Genomic DNA, 15,634 nt, shown 5'->3' with positions numbered 1-15,634 from the left:
AGCTGCTGCAGCAGCTTCCACACTGCTGCTCCGGTTGGAACGGTGCCGGCACCCACGGAAAGGGGCCTCATCCCACTGTTTTTCCATGCCAGTTTTAATGAGCAAGGCAGTTCCAGTCTGGCTGGGTATCCCTCTGCACTCCAATGAACATGTTACTGTCAGTGGAGACACATCAGCCAAATGGAAGGAGACAGCTCAGAAGTCAGACAAAGGTTGCCTGCTAGTGAGAGCATGAGGAGGAGACTCGGAATAGATAGATTCAATTTCATCTCTGTCAGGAATTTCCTCTGACACACTAAATAAAACATTTAGCACCTTATCCCAGCTAGCAGAGGCCTTTTCTTGACTGTGATGAATTCCACAGCTCATCATGCCTCCACTTCCTGTGCCTGCAATGGGAAATAAAACACTTCTCTTCCATAAACATCCACAAAGCATTCTGATATTATGGTGATGGAAAGCACCTGTGCAGAAAAATACCCTGTTTTCATAACAAAACCATCTTGAATAGCTTGGTATTGTTTGTTCCATACATTTGTTTCCATTTCTCATACTCCTGTGAGAAATCTTCTTTTTATTTTCTTGTCTCCAAGGATTATTTAATAATTCTGGCAAGGTTGTTAAGTTTTGTAAAATAATTGGATCAAATTAATCACGGTTGCAATATTGTTGCTATCAGTGCATTTACCCTACAGTAACTTTGAACCTTTTAAGCAACTACATAACTTGATCTGCCATCTTTATAGCCTTTGTAAACTCTTTTCATTCAGGTGACTTAAAAATTTTAAAATGTGTCCTTGGAAATCAGTACAAATACGGAAGCAAAAAAAAAGTTTCCACTTGGGTATGACATCTATCTATATCACCTATCTTTGTCTTCTGTTTCTGTCATTTATGCGGTCTTTGAACATTGTGCCTGTAATTAGATATTTGCAACCCTCCCAAAGCCCTTTATGCACATTTTGGTTGCTTGCTGGCAATGACAATGTAGCTCAGCCTTAGCTAATGTTTTCTAGATATTTTCTCCCTACTTAAGTCAAAATTACAAATGTCCTTGCCAAATCTCCCAGAATACCAAATGTCCCAAAGCCATTTTCAATTGCCAAAAATCCATTCTACTAGAAATTAATGCAATCACTGTTAAACAGAAAAGAAGAAAACCTCATCTGCACCATAATACCGCACACTTCCCCCTCGCTATCAGAGTTCAAAATAGATTATAAAAGTGCTGAAAAGAACCCTTCAGGCACAAAGGACACTCAGAAAGCAGAAACATCCATAAACATCTTTTAAAAATTGCTTTTGTACTTCTGCTAGTCTAACACAGGATTTCTTATTGCAATGTTATGCTAAAAACATGAGAGTTCATGAACTAAGGCAGAAGTACCTAACAAAATTATCAGATCGATATCTGCTACAGCACAGACTCTCTATTCAGTCCAAAAGCAGCAAACAAAAAAAAAAAAAAAGAACATGTTATTCTGTTTTATTTCAGAGTGAGAGCAAAGTTAATTTGAAAAAGAATTGAGGGAAGACACAGCTGGAGAGCAGAGTTTCCAGCCTCAGGAAATTCAAGGAAATGTAATTGAGAACAAATTATCTCTTTAATTACTTTTGACCAAATCAATAAGAAGCATGGAATAAAGAGCATGATGGATGCCACCTGGTAGAGGACTAAGAACAGCAAAGTTGAAAAGTAACACAAAACTAAAACACAGCTGTGGTAAGGACAATCAGAGCACTTCTCTTACCAAATTTAAAAAAAAAAAAAAAAGAAAAAATAAGAAAAAATAGAAGAGTGTGAAGGGTATTAGCTTGATAAACAAACAGTGTGTGCAGAAGTTAATGGTTGTTTTTGGCCACTTCTCACTGTTCTCAGCTGTGAAGACTGAACGCTTCACTGTGTTGTCCACTCCCAAAATACCCCATCATTACTCAGGAATCAGAAAGAAGAATCTCCAGGACCTCTTGTTTCCTCCTGAATCTCCATTACTTTTCCATTGCTGGCTTTTATTTACCAAACACCAATGTAGGAATTCTTTACTGTTTGAGTTTAAGGCAAGCACTTATTCTTGTCAGTGTGTTAATAAACCAGAGCAAGATCTTACCTCTCCCTTGGCTTCGTTCCCAGGTCTGAGCAGGAATACTCACACCCAGAGGTCATTTATGTGCAGCTAAGCAGGGCTGGATGGGACAGAGTCCTCTGGCAAGGCAGAGATGGAGGGGCTGCACTGGCATCCAACAGCAGTGAAGCCTCCCAGCTTGTCTGTCTTTAATAATTAATTAATAATGCATGGTCCCCATCCCCACAGCAGTTTAGCAGTTCAGCACCTTTAAGACATTAATCCTCACAGCAGCAGTGTGACATTATCCTCTTTGTCTTGCTGAAGAACGAGGATGGAACAGGACAAGTGCCTTGTCCCGGCTATTCCAAGCAGGGCAGTGAACCCAAAATCTCCATCTCGGCATGGAAGCCCCGGATCCCCTCACACAGCCTGACTGAATGTTCCAGCATTTGTCACTGTCACTGAGGAACGTGTGAGGAGGCAAATTGCTGAACCTCCTCCTCTCTCCTCAGCCACGTTTTAGTTTAACATTCCACAGCTGTTCTTCATGTGGCTGCTGGGCACTAGGGTTAAAGCAGATTTCAGATGTGCTGTCGACACCTTGCCCTCTGCCTTTTTCTCTTTCTTATCACAGCTCCTCGGGGACCTTAAGATTTTCAGTGTTTCAAACAGTTTCTTTAAAAGTCTTGGTGTCTATATGTGAGCAGGAAAATGTGTTCATTTTATGGGCGGAGTAAATGAAATTTCACTCTGATGTGACCTTTGCTTGGATTTTTTTTTCTTGGAGGGAAGCAGAGTGGTCATTTTCCATCTCCAGAATCCTGCATCTACATTCACAGCACACATGCTGGGATGGCTGGCTCAGCTGATCTGTTCACCAGCTCCTCACAAGGTGTCTGACAGTGATCATCTACTTTATCCCCTTCACAGTACAGCTGTGAGATGAAATTCTAGCAGAAACTAAATTTTACAGCACCAACAAAGTAGCATCAAGCTGGCCTGTAGCAGAGCACCAACTTTTATAGGTCCTTCACACAGGGATCAAACCTGCAAGTGGAGCACCTTTGTTGTCCAAAATCACAGACACATTAGCCAGAATTTCAAAATAACTGAAAATTTGATGCTGCAAGACAATTTTTTCCCCTAGGGGTATACATCTTACAGTTTTTGCATAGGTCTTACTGAAGTGCAGACATGCCGAAAATGTTATTAATTTTTCAGTGAAACAGATCTCACTTCTGCTACAAGTACCATCCTTGGCCCAGAAAAAAACCTCTCAGAAAGATGAACTACTTCCTATTTCACTGTCAGACATACAATGAGAAAAAAAAAAGTCCAAATGCCAACACAAAGCAGACAATGCAGTGAGACGTGCTATGTAGCTTGAGGTGAAAGAAAGGGGCTTTGGAGTCCTTTTTCCTGTAAGCTGCTGTATCCCACTTAGCGAGTAAATGGATTTCTGGCCAAAGCCATTGTCATCACTGAGCCCATTCCCACAGAAAAGCATTCCCTGAGAGGTCCTGGGAGCAACCATGAACCAACCCACTGGTTTTGTCCATAAATAGAAAAACTCATTCTGCAAAAAGAAATGAACATTTTTCATAAGAACTAAAAATCATTTAAACCCCCATTAACAAAGAAAAACATATTTAAAAGATACAATGACAGGCTTCCTGGAATAACTGTCTCAAACAACAGCTGGCCAAGTATGACAGACTCACACAGAAGAAAGAGCTGGCTGTGCTTTGTAACAGACATTATTTCAAACCCGGATCTCAGAACTCCCTTGATCCAAAGAAAAGTTTTTTTAGTTGGCTTAGGGGCAGAAAAACTACCGGTAGAATGAACAACTAATTATGGTTAAATTCACCTCTGGAAGGAACTGGGGGTGCAAAACCAGCCCTGTAAGCAGAACACACATCCTTTTAAAAGGATGCATTTTCTCATCACATCCAGATAGACAATATCCTAATGCACAAATTACAGATTCTCTCCTTGAAGAACACAGGCAGATGAATCAGAATCTCTCAGCAGATTGGCAAATACAAAATTTGTTTGCTGTTACTCTGCATGCAGTGATATACCTAAGGTCAGACTGCAACCCTCCATATGGAGGAGTTAGACAACAGGAATAATGTAGTAGGATCATTACGGAATTTAACAAATTATGTTTTGTCTATCAAAACTTCAACTTCTACATTTATTTTTCACACTATCTAATCTTTTTGAGATTCTAAACCTATTTCAAAAACTCAGATGATTGAGTTTGTATAATGAGAAATTTAATGACCTGTAAAGTGAGTGCATCTGCCAGCCCTAAAAAGTCATTTTTTTGCCACATGCATATCACAATACGGGACTGATGGTTCCACTGTTACTTTTCCAGGCATCCACTCCTGTTGCCTCCTTAAAACAAATGTACATTTTGGGATGCAAGTTGAAGACTAAGAATATTTAAATGCTTAAATATTTCTTACAATATTTTTCCAATAACACTTTGTGAAATATTCGCATTCTCTAAGTAAACTGAAAATAGAGAGTTTGCAAACAAAAAGATAAGCAAATTCTGAGCCACTGTTTAGTCTCACTCAAGCATGTTTTTGTCAAAGGGTCAAATTCTGTGCTGGAATAAAAATCCTGATTGAATATGTATTTTGACAGGGATGAATATGATACATATTGAAACAGCAGAATGAGTGTGTATCCAAAGACTGCCTGGCACCAACTCCATCCACAGTAAACATGAGACAGATGAACATGTCAAGAAAAAGATCTTAGTGGCTACATTTTATGCAAGACTACAGAGCATCCTTTAATCTCAATACAAACTCCAAATCACCTTTATAGCTATGCATACAGAACGTGCTTTCAATATAACATGCATAACACAATTTAAATGTAACATACAGAACTCAAAATGACCTTTCTTTATTATGTGTTTGTAATTTATATTAAAACTTTAGCATTCAGGCACACACATCCAGGCTGGACAGCAGTTTATATTTCTTAACCCTCTGGCCTAGATTTGTTTGGTTTACTGCAAACAAAGCCCTATCTGTGACTTTAAAAAATATTAGTATTTAGGTACTATCCTACACTCCTCGCAAGTGATGCTCAGTCCAAGCTGCTAAAGGTCTGACACGTAAATAAGGGAATAAGCCCCAGTTGCCTTTCTGAAGGACAGCTATTTTGAGCAGCAGTTTGTATGGCCCTGCCAGCTGCACACACAGCCTGCCTTGCATCTGTGGCCCATTCTCTGTGAGCACTGCCTTTGTTTTGATTTCCTAGTTTGTGTCCCATTAGTTTTAAGGCTGGATATCACACTGCTGTTAAATCACTGTTTTTGAGCGGCCGTGTCTCCCAGCTGACCTCAGAGCAAAGGCACAAAGACTTGCATTCTCTCCACTTTCTCTGACAAGCCAGGGGTGCTGAGAGCCTCCAGCTCACACAGCAAACTTGCTCTGACTCACCACACAGCAACCCAGATCTCACACAGATAATCAAAATGAACATTAATTTATGAGAACAGCTCAAAGTGGAAATACCTGAAGGGAAAAAATTACATACACAATATTTCACTGAGAGCAGCTTCTCAAAAGGGAAGGATTCGAACATTTCCGATGAGCTAATGGAAACAGCAAAGTGACTGTTTGGAAAAGGTTTTTAGGGGGTTGGTTTGAGGGGGTTTTAAATGTTTTATCTGCTTTTGCTAAGAGATGAAGCGAGCTCACTATCAGCAAGAGTGATTCCTGACAGTCAGACAACAAAGCTAAATGAATTTTATGCTTCTGAGCTTATTCTAAAAGTCTGAAAAAAAAATAAAACTAGAGCTTTCATCTGATGAACCTGGACAGGGATCACCAGGATCCTGCCAAGGTTTAATTTCTCATTTTTCGTGGATTAACATCATTGTTTTTATAGTTCAGGCTGTTGCATAGTGACACAGGCTCTAAACAGGGTGACAAGAAACAAACCCAACCAAACAAATAACAATTCCAAGATGCAGCAATGCCTCTGATGGGTGTTTAGAATAAGCTTATTTTACAGAAATTCACCTATGAGTTTCCTCCAGTTGTGGATGTGCTTGGGCGGGGATGAGGAGCCTCCGGTGATGTACAGCTGCCTGCACAGAGGAGTCAGCTCCCTGAACTGTGATGAACAATTTGTCTCACAGCTTTGATCCAATGTCACTTTAGCTGACACTGACTCCAGGAATTAATTTCTAACATTTCAGGGTAACCTAGTAAAAAAAAAAAAATAAATGGAAGCAGTGCATGGTAGAGATCTGTAGATAACCTATCACCTACTGCAGGTCTTGACAGCAAAGTTAAATATCTCCTGTTACAGCACAAAAGCTCTCAATTTCTTGAGCACATAAATACATAACCCTACCCAAGGCAAAGTATCAACAAAGTAAAGCAACATAAAGGACAAAATATTTTAGCCATATGCTCTAAGCTAATACTGTGTTGGTCCTATGTATGTGAGAGACTTCCTGAGTGGAAGAACAGATCCTGTATTTCAACTCTCTGCCCACTGGAAAAGGACATCAGTTCCATCACAATGGAATTGGACTAGAATTTGTTTGGGGTTTAATTACAAGACAGTTGCTATAGAGCTTTAATTATCTTGTTAATGTGATAAGTGCATGAAAGCCATAAATATTTCTTGCTCTGGCTGAACTGATCAACACCAAATAGAGCAGCAAATACTGGCTCTGGAAGTCATTCAGGAAGGGAATATAAACCCTTGTTAAATTCAGCCCTACTGTTACGCTGTCATTATGCTGCAGATGGATCACAAACCCTCTATTTCAGCATGTTTTGGGCAAAAATCTTTGGCATTAGCAAACTGACACTGAGTTGTGGCTTCAGGTTGTCGTGCTTGGCCATCATGAACCAAAGGCAGTCACACCATTCTTCAGCAGCCAGTGAACATCTGCAAGGTACAGATCTTGGAGCTCTCAGTGAGCAACCTGTCCTCATTCCTTTCCTCATTCCTATTCCCCTGTATCCAGGCAGGAGGTGACAGGAGAGAAACATTGCTGGCCCACAAACACACAAGTTAAATTCATCCACAATTCAATCAACAATCTCATGTAAAAGTCTTATTCTAACAGTGTCAGACAGGACAGGTTTGACTTCCTGCTATTAACTCCCCCATCATAAAGGTTAAAATTTGTTCTTTAGCTTTAAGCCCTAGTTGTGAGATAACTTCATTTATTCTTAAATTAAATAGCTCCCCAAAAAGCAGGGATGAGCCCTGAGGATCAATTGTTACCTTAGAAAGCTGTAAATCCTCCTCTATCTGAAGTGGGAATTACCAGGTTCAAGGGGGACAAGCACTAAAGAACAACTTTGGGAGAGAGGGAGGAATCAACTGAGAGCAGAAGTCAAAACCACTGGATTCCTGAAGCACTGGAAAGGAAATGTTGACAAACACTGGGACTAAATGATGCCACCTGGACAGATGAGGATCCTCAGCATGGCAGACAAATGAGCCTCTCTGATCACCGTTGTACCTGCAGGGGAGAAATGAACCATCGAGGCCAAAACTATTGAAGTAAATACACTTCAGACTGAAGGACTGCAGTCCAAGGGGTGCTCTAACAGATGAAGAATGATATGATTTCACCCTCCCAGCAGTGCCACAGGCCTTAGCTCAAGGCCAAAGACACAGCAGAGAGCACACAGTGACCAGCACTGGCTTCAGTGTGTTCTGGAACCTACTGACTTTAATTGCAGAAGAGAAAATATTACAAATAATCCTAACGTCTTTGCAATCTCTTTATTTCAAACACATGGCTTGTTATCTGCAGCCTGATGTAACACAGCTAGAATGTGCCTTTTATGAGTAAGGAAACCTAGGAAAAAATCAGAGTCATTCTTCAAAAGGGAAGATTTGTAATGGATGCTGTGTATGAATGAGCCATTATGAATTTTAATACATCATATCAGCTTTATGAAGCATCTTTTGACCCTTAAATGAAATTGAGTAGGTGTGGATGAAGTGAAATGCTCACAGACCAAAATCTAGCAGTGTTTCTCTTGGAGAGCTGTGCCTTACTCCATGATTACTGCTCAGAGGTTGCTAGACAGGCATATGAAATATCACAGCCCTCCACACCAAGAAGGATTGTGGAATCTGTCCTTTCTGCCCATTAGATCAGCAGAGAGGATGCCTAAACCTTTTAGCAGCAAGTCATTGAGGAATTAAAGTTAAAACCTCCCTCTTAATACACTGGGAAAAAACAGGTCCAGGCTACAGTACTTGGAACAACGTCACAGCCCAGATTTCACAATCAACACAAAGCTACTCCTTCAAAATAGATGGACTGCAAAGCAATGTTAAACCCCCATTGCCCATGCCCTGCTTTTCAGCTCTTAACGTACAGAGTAAGTTACAGCTGGCTAATTAACTTGACTATTGCCCCCTAAAAATACTTTCTATCTTAGCTCTCCTTCTGTGCAAACAGCACAATGTTAATTTAATGGAAAGGTCACATTATACTACAAGGAAGGGAGTGACATTCCTCTGTGTCCTTCTCTCCCTGCTCACAGTCCTCCCCCTACTGCTGCAGTGCATGCAAGGCATTTTCTATAAGCATTTCATGAATAATGAGAAACCATCTATCCAGGGAAAATCCTGCCTTCCACCACTTGCTGTTGCACATCATTCTGCAGTCTCAACAAAAGCAAAACACCACCCACTTGATTGTACACAAATGGTTTTCCCTCTGCAAGCCAAACTCAAGATTTAATTATTACACTGTCACTCCTGAATGCCTTCATCCACTTTGCCTGCACAAGGAAATACTCCAATCCAAGAACAGGTTTCAGAGTTCTTGGATGTGGAGCAAGTTACCCTGAAACTCATCTTCTTTCTGAGGGGAGTGATTCCTCGTCTGCCATGCAGTGTTTGGGGTGGAATTAGCCCCGTGTCCCAGCTAAACTTCAACTTGCTTCAGCTGCTGTCTACTCACTGAATCTCACCTCTCCTTTTCAGCTGGATCCATCATTCTTCATCATTTTCTACCCTGCTTTCTCAGGTAGCTTTGCTCTGCTCCATTGGCCACAGTTAACCAGGGATGGCTGATGTGACCTCTACATTCAGCCTGCAAGGTGCTTTTGGCATCATTTGGAGCGAAACTGATCTATGAATATATGATTTTTCATAGAAACTATCACAACCCAACCTCTATCTACAAATCTAGTCCTGCATTTCTCAATCAGTTCTGATTATTTTATCTTGGAATATAAAAGTCTGCACATAGATCATGTTCCCCTGCCCCTAATTAAACAGTTACCATTTCCTGCTAGTGATCACAGAGCAGTTTCTAAGCTATGTGTATGCAAAAGAGCTCAGCTTTCCCTCCTGAAACATTTTCTTAACATTTCAGCTATGCACACATTCATTCCAGACATAATTCCACTGAACATGACATTAGAGAAATCCACCAGTGTCTGGTAAGATCAGCATTAACATTCCTTTGTGCTGAGTGACACAAAGGAACCAGAAGCTCATCCATAAATTACCAGGAGTTAACCTTACTGTCCAGTACAAGTTCTAAACTGAGCCTACCCAGAAACAGGAACTAACATTTATTTCTTACATAGGACTTCTAGTCAAATATGAAAAGGTTTTTTTCCCATTCTCACCCAAAAATAGCCATTCCATGCAGTGTTTACAGTTACAGAAAGTAATTTTTAGCTGCCACACTGCAGCTGGGGGAGCAGCAGATTCTCCAAATACAGGGAATAGTTTATTACCTTCATTATCCAGACTACAGAGCACTTGTATCCTCCATTGCAGAGAAACAGGCACAAAATCTGTTAGAAATCTAATACTTTGAATATTCACTGCTCAGTGTAACCTTTGTAGTGCACTTCCCTCCTGCCCCAGGCAGGATATTGCAGCTCAATTCCCAAAGCCAGGTGAGCTCCGAGGACAGCTCAGCTTTAATCACAGCAGTTAATGCGCCATGACTGGACCAGCAGCCTGACATTTGGCAAGTTTACTGAAACCTTCATAACAATGCATTATTACATTTGATATGCCTCCCTTAATTCATTATGGAAGCAGCCTTTAGGAACAGAAATTGAACTTTTGGAATTGATTAGACTGTTTTGAGCTTTAATAGCACGAATATTGTGTGGTTCTTCCTGGGTAGCTGCTGTTTCACAGATATATCAAACTAATTTAGTGATCATACACCCTTCATTTTTATAGAACACAACATTTTCACCTCGTTAGGTTCAGGTCAGGAGTACCACCTTGCATTTAATATTCATGTTAGACAGTAAAATTAACACTTTTAACTAAACAAAAAAGGCCCTTTCTTAAAACCACAGTTCCATAAGCATGAGCCCCATCTTGAGTCTGATTTTTATCACACTCTAAAAGACAAAGCAGAACACTTGCAGGAAAAGCCAAGAGCTCAGGATAACAAAGCTTTTTGCTATAGTACCAGTTTTGCCCTTTCCATATGAAATTACCTAAAGATAATTCACTTTTCTAAGTAATTTTGTATGCAAGTACAAGAAAGGCAATGACTGTCAGTCTCACAAGGCCACGAAGAAAAACATTTCAACAAAACTCTCAGTACATGAGTGCTTAAATGTTATGGTTAACAGTAACAGAACCAACTACTTCAGCACTGAAGGACTGCTGCTCTTCTAAAACAGTCAAGAATTTCTAATCCAGGCTAACTACAGTTAGAATAAAAGATAAAATTCAGAAATTCTGCACCACCAGCTTCACTATGCCTGCTAAGTAATCTCAGATACTTGGCTGTCAGTGTTGTTATTCTCTTGTTAGAATTACTGCAGTATGATGTCATATTTCCCCATTTTGTCCATGCACATGTGCAAATAAGAATTTTAGTTTCTTAGATATGGTGTTACTGACACTTTCCAATTTTTTATTAAGGCTTTTTGAAAATTAATCCCAAGTTAGAATAAATATGTTTATGGTTCAGGCTATCAAATGAGCTTAATTAATAAAACCAACATTAGCCAGTCTAACAGCCTAATGTAATATTTGTTGAAAGAGACAGAAAGCTCTCTGCCATTGAATCTTAAACATGTATCCAAGTTTGATGACATATATCTAAAATTTAACTTTTCTTCCTGCATCATTTGCTCTCTTCCAGTTCTATGACCACCTCACTTCACAGCTTCTTTGTATCTTTCATTCCTCTCCTCCTTTCACCAACTCTCACAAACCCAACTGCTGCAGACCAACACTTCTCTCACCTAAAGACACAGCGGTTTCTTTTATTGCACAGCCAAATTATCCACATCTGCTTGGTCACCACTTCCTAACACACCCCCATACCTCATGCATTCAGCCTTACTAACATTCAATAACAGCACATAAAAGCAGAAATACAGTGGCACTTCATGGTTATATTGCAAATGTCTGGTGGCTCAGTGCCTCCTGGGATGGGGGAGAAGGAGGTCATATAGAAGAGGGAACCCAGGCCAATAGGTTTATTTCCATTAAAAAACCAAAAATCCTCCTAGCTCATCTTCTGCAACAAGAAACACATCTTTTGCTATTTTAAAAAGGGAAAAGTAGCGTAGTGCTAGCCTTGCTAATACAGTTAAAGGCAACAGGAGACAGTTAAAAATAACACTTGAGCAACTCATTCTGTTTGCTGGAAAGCACGCTCCCCATCGAACGTGTACAGCCAGGGTTCCACTGGCTTGCTGAGAGCTGCAAGTGCACATCAGTTTTCATCGTGAGAAGTGAAGCAGAGACATCACCTCAAATGGAGAATGGGCATGAATCCTGTCCTGCCTGGGGTTACCAGCTGGCACAACAAGTTATGGATGGAGCTGCTAGGAAAAGCCATTGGTGCAACACCCACAGCTTGTTCTGCCCACAAACACTGAGCAGAAACAGCTGCTTCCCTCTCCCTTCACTCCAGAAAGGAAAAAAAAACCCAAAGGGCTCACAACTTGTTAGCACCAAAAGGAAAAAAAACAACAACAAACCCAAAGAAACAAATCCCAAACAATAAGAAAACCACACCATCCTTTTGCCCCCTCTCAAAACAAAACCAAACAAAACAGAAAAGGAAACTAGAGAAGGTTAGGCAAAGAAAAACTATGTGCAAAATCCACCTATGGTAATAAGGGGACAAGAAATCTCCATGGAAACCTAAGTCAGGCATACCTGTGTCCCTTCTGCACGGCAGAGCTTTCAGAGGGAGGCATCACACACTGTCACAAAGTCTTTCAGACATTCCAGATCCCTCAGAGGCACCAAAGCATGCACCCTTTCACTGCTGAACAAGCAGTGAGAGTCTTTCCTTCACTCTGGATTTGTAACCACACACGGGGCCAGTGTGTTTGCAGCTGCTTTTTTTGGTTTTACATACTCCAAATTCACCATCACTAACAGGTTAAGGCAACAGCAAGGTGAGAAACTGCAGATAATTGACAAAGGGCAGGTTTCTAACTACTGACTTTTCTTGCACTCAGGAAATTTATTTTGTTCATGCTCTGCAAGATTGTGCAAGCCATGACACAGTTGTGGGCTGAAAACAAACCTGTTTTGCAGATGCTTTTAGTTTTCACATTGGTCCATGTGGAGGGCACATGCAGCAGTCAGAGCTTCAAAGAAAAAAAAACCAAAACCCACAGAATTATACCCAAGTTCTCTCTTTATTCCCAATTCTTCATTATAAATGCACAAGGAAAAACAAGATAAACTTGGATGGCTGGGAAGACTGAAAGCATGACTCTCACTGCCACAATCTCTTCTGTACACTCCCTGTTTTGTCTTGTTCCCTTCACTGTGTCCAAAACTCCAGCCCATACTAACACTGGAATTCTTGAGCTGATAGGTTGTCACATGAAGAGCCTGGCAAAATAGTACAGCAGGGAAAAAAAACACCCAAACAACCTCAAATCAAATATAAAATAACCCCTGCAAACAAAGCACATCTCAAAATTGTCACTTCCATGCTGCCAATATACATTTTTTGTTAAAAAGATACTCAAGTGTTACCAGTGAAGTCTTTGAAATCACCTCTAGCAAGCAGCGGAAAGATGTGGAAAGGCCCAGTTTCACCTGTCAGGAAGCTACCAAAATACCCCAAGAGGTACTTGAATCTGAACATCTCACCACATTTCCATCTACCTCATATAGCTAACACAGAAAAATACTCAGGTATTGGTATTAATGCCTTTTGACTTCCAAGGAGAGTTGAGTAGCTTTTGGAAAGAAACACTGGGTTATCCATTCTCAATAGCATTTTGTTGAAATTTCATGTTCCTTTCCTTTAGGAATAGGAAGCTTCTGGGTATGTCTGGAGCTGGGGTGGTTTTTGTTTGTTTTTTAAGTGACTTAGGCACTTACCAGATACAGAGAGGAGACCTGTGCTGATCAGTGACCACGTACTGGTTCTCAATTCAGAAAGGATTAGGAATGTCACCACACCAGTGTAGTCTGGCCAGACCAGTTGCTCCATTTTGGAGAACTTAGGAAGACCATCCACCATCAGTGTTTTCCTGCTTCTCTCAGAGCAATAAGAAATTATGACTAACTTTCACATAAGAGAGATGGCAGGGAAAAAAAAAAATAAATCTTTGTATTAAAAGTTCTGCCTTGAAATACATGTTTTTAGTCTTCTAGAAAGCAAGGTTTTAAATTGGAAACACTGACAGATCTCTAACTGCAGCAATAACAAATAACATCAGTGTAATTTCTCTTGAAAGAAATTGCTCTACTTTCTCATCCAGTTTCCAGCTTAAAACCTTTCATTGCTGAGGCTTTTGTCAATCTTTTCTAGTGACCCATTTACCCAAAGCACAGAATTACAGAACACAATATTATGACAAGTACAGAGCTGGCTTTGACACTAATAACACTCAAGATTTTGTGGACTCGGATTGTTTTTAGTGCTTGGTCAGAAAGGCCACCTTCCTTCCAATGCAAAAAGTCAACAATCCACCTCAGAGGTTTTGCAAATGAATTTGTCATGGCAATTAAGGGGGAGAATCTATCTAGCCATGATAAAAGGTGACTGACAACACCGTGCACCGCTACATTACAGAATAAGAGAGAGACCTTTAACACATTGTTCTGAACACTTAGGAAATCAAAAATACAGTCTGGAGAGCTACATTCCGTGACTTTCAATGAATCAGTGGTGTCTGCAATGCACACCCGACCTCTGAGGTAGAGGGGAACAAACCTCAGACCAAGTAACTTCCAGTGATCTGTAACAGGGCCTTGGAGGGCTCCATCTCACGTGGACTGACAGCAGCTGATTTTAACCCAACACAGAACTAAGCAGCCCTGCAGGGAGTCCCCTCCTCAACAAGGTTTGGAAAACCCAAGAACCCAAAATGCACTTGGAAGATGTCTGGGGTATCAGTTCTGGTTAAAAGACATGGCCTGTCCAACTCCTCAGGATTCTCCTGGAGAACAGAGTGGCAAGAAGATGGAGAAGAGCCACCACATGGGCAGTCTAAAGCCATGAGGGTCACCAAATCCACATCACTGTGAAAAATGGCCACTCCATCCCACCTGGGATGGCTAAAAGGGGTCTCCTCGTTGTGGGGTTGGAGGATTTTTAATTTTTGTGTGTTTTGGGGAAGGTTTTGTTGTTTGGTTGGTTTTACAAACAAACACAACTGCTACACACCCTGAGCTTCCCCTGTCCTTCACTGGTACTGCCAGCGGGTTGGACAGGGTTTATTTTGTTCCAGTGTGTTGCAGTGGAATGTAATTCTTCCAGTGTGCTGGCCCAGTTTAGTGTTGTCCCTGTAAGAGCCACCACATTCCCAGGAGACCACAAAACAACAGCTTCCAGTGTGGCAGAGAGAACATTCAAATATCAGCTCTGTCTTTCCTGACACCAAATTTATTTAATAAAGATACAAAAAGCATCTACGAACACACAGCTTTTTGCTGCCATCAAGTATATTAAAAATTGTCCTAAATATGCAATTATTCCATATAATGCCCTATGGCCATATCATTTTGTGAAATCATCCACGCTCCTTCAAGTGGTTTTAGCTCTTAAAATCAATTTTTAAAATAATATCAGCTTAGAAAGCAGCATTTGCCAGCAGATATTAACATACTCAAGCCCTGTTGAATTCACATTTTATCATCATCTTGTTGTTTACAAATTTTCCTGTCATTCATCACTGCAAATCATCAGCTGCACTTGTGGCTGAAGAAAACACTAACTCAGAAGGCAGAGATGAGTGCAAATGCATTAATCAGAGATCATGCTTTTTCTGCCAGGAATGTTATGCTCTCAGACACCTATAATTAGACATATCCAGTACCTGTAATTGTCTCAGCTATTCAAAATATTATGGGGACTGCTCAGTGTGGGTAGGAATGCAGCGAATTAACAATACAAAGCAAAAACACAGGTGAAGCAAAGTATTTTTAGACTTGGGCTATAAAAACACATTTCTGTTCTAGATTTCTAAGAAAATAACCGATAAACAAATATTTCTGCACAAAACACTGACAGCCTAAATAGTGAGACTTGATGTGTGAGCAGCATGAAATCCCTGGGCTTTCCCCAGTTTGGGGGG

Source organism: Pseudopodoces humilis, chromosome 20 (genome assembly GCF_049639895.1).
Source record: "Pseudopodoces humilis isolate 2021_Gansu_Grassland_sample_001 chromosome 20, ASM4963989v1, whole genome shotgun sequence".
NCBI classification, from domain to species: Eukaryota; Metazoa; Chordata; class Aves; order Passeriformes; family Paridae; genus Pseudopodoces; species Pseudopodoces humilis.
This window is presented reverse-complemented; position numbering follows the sequence as displayed.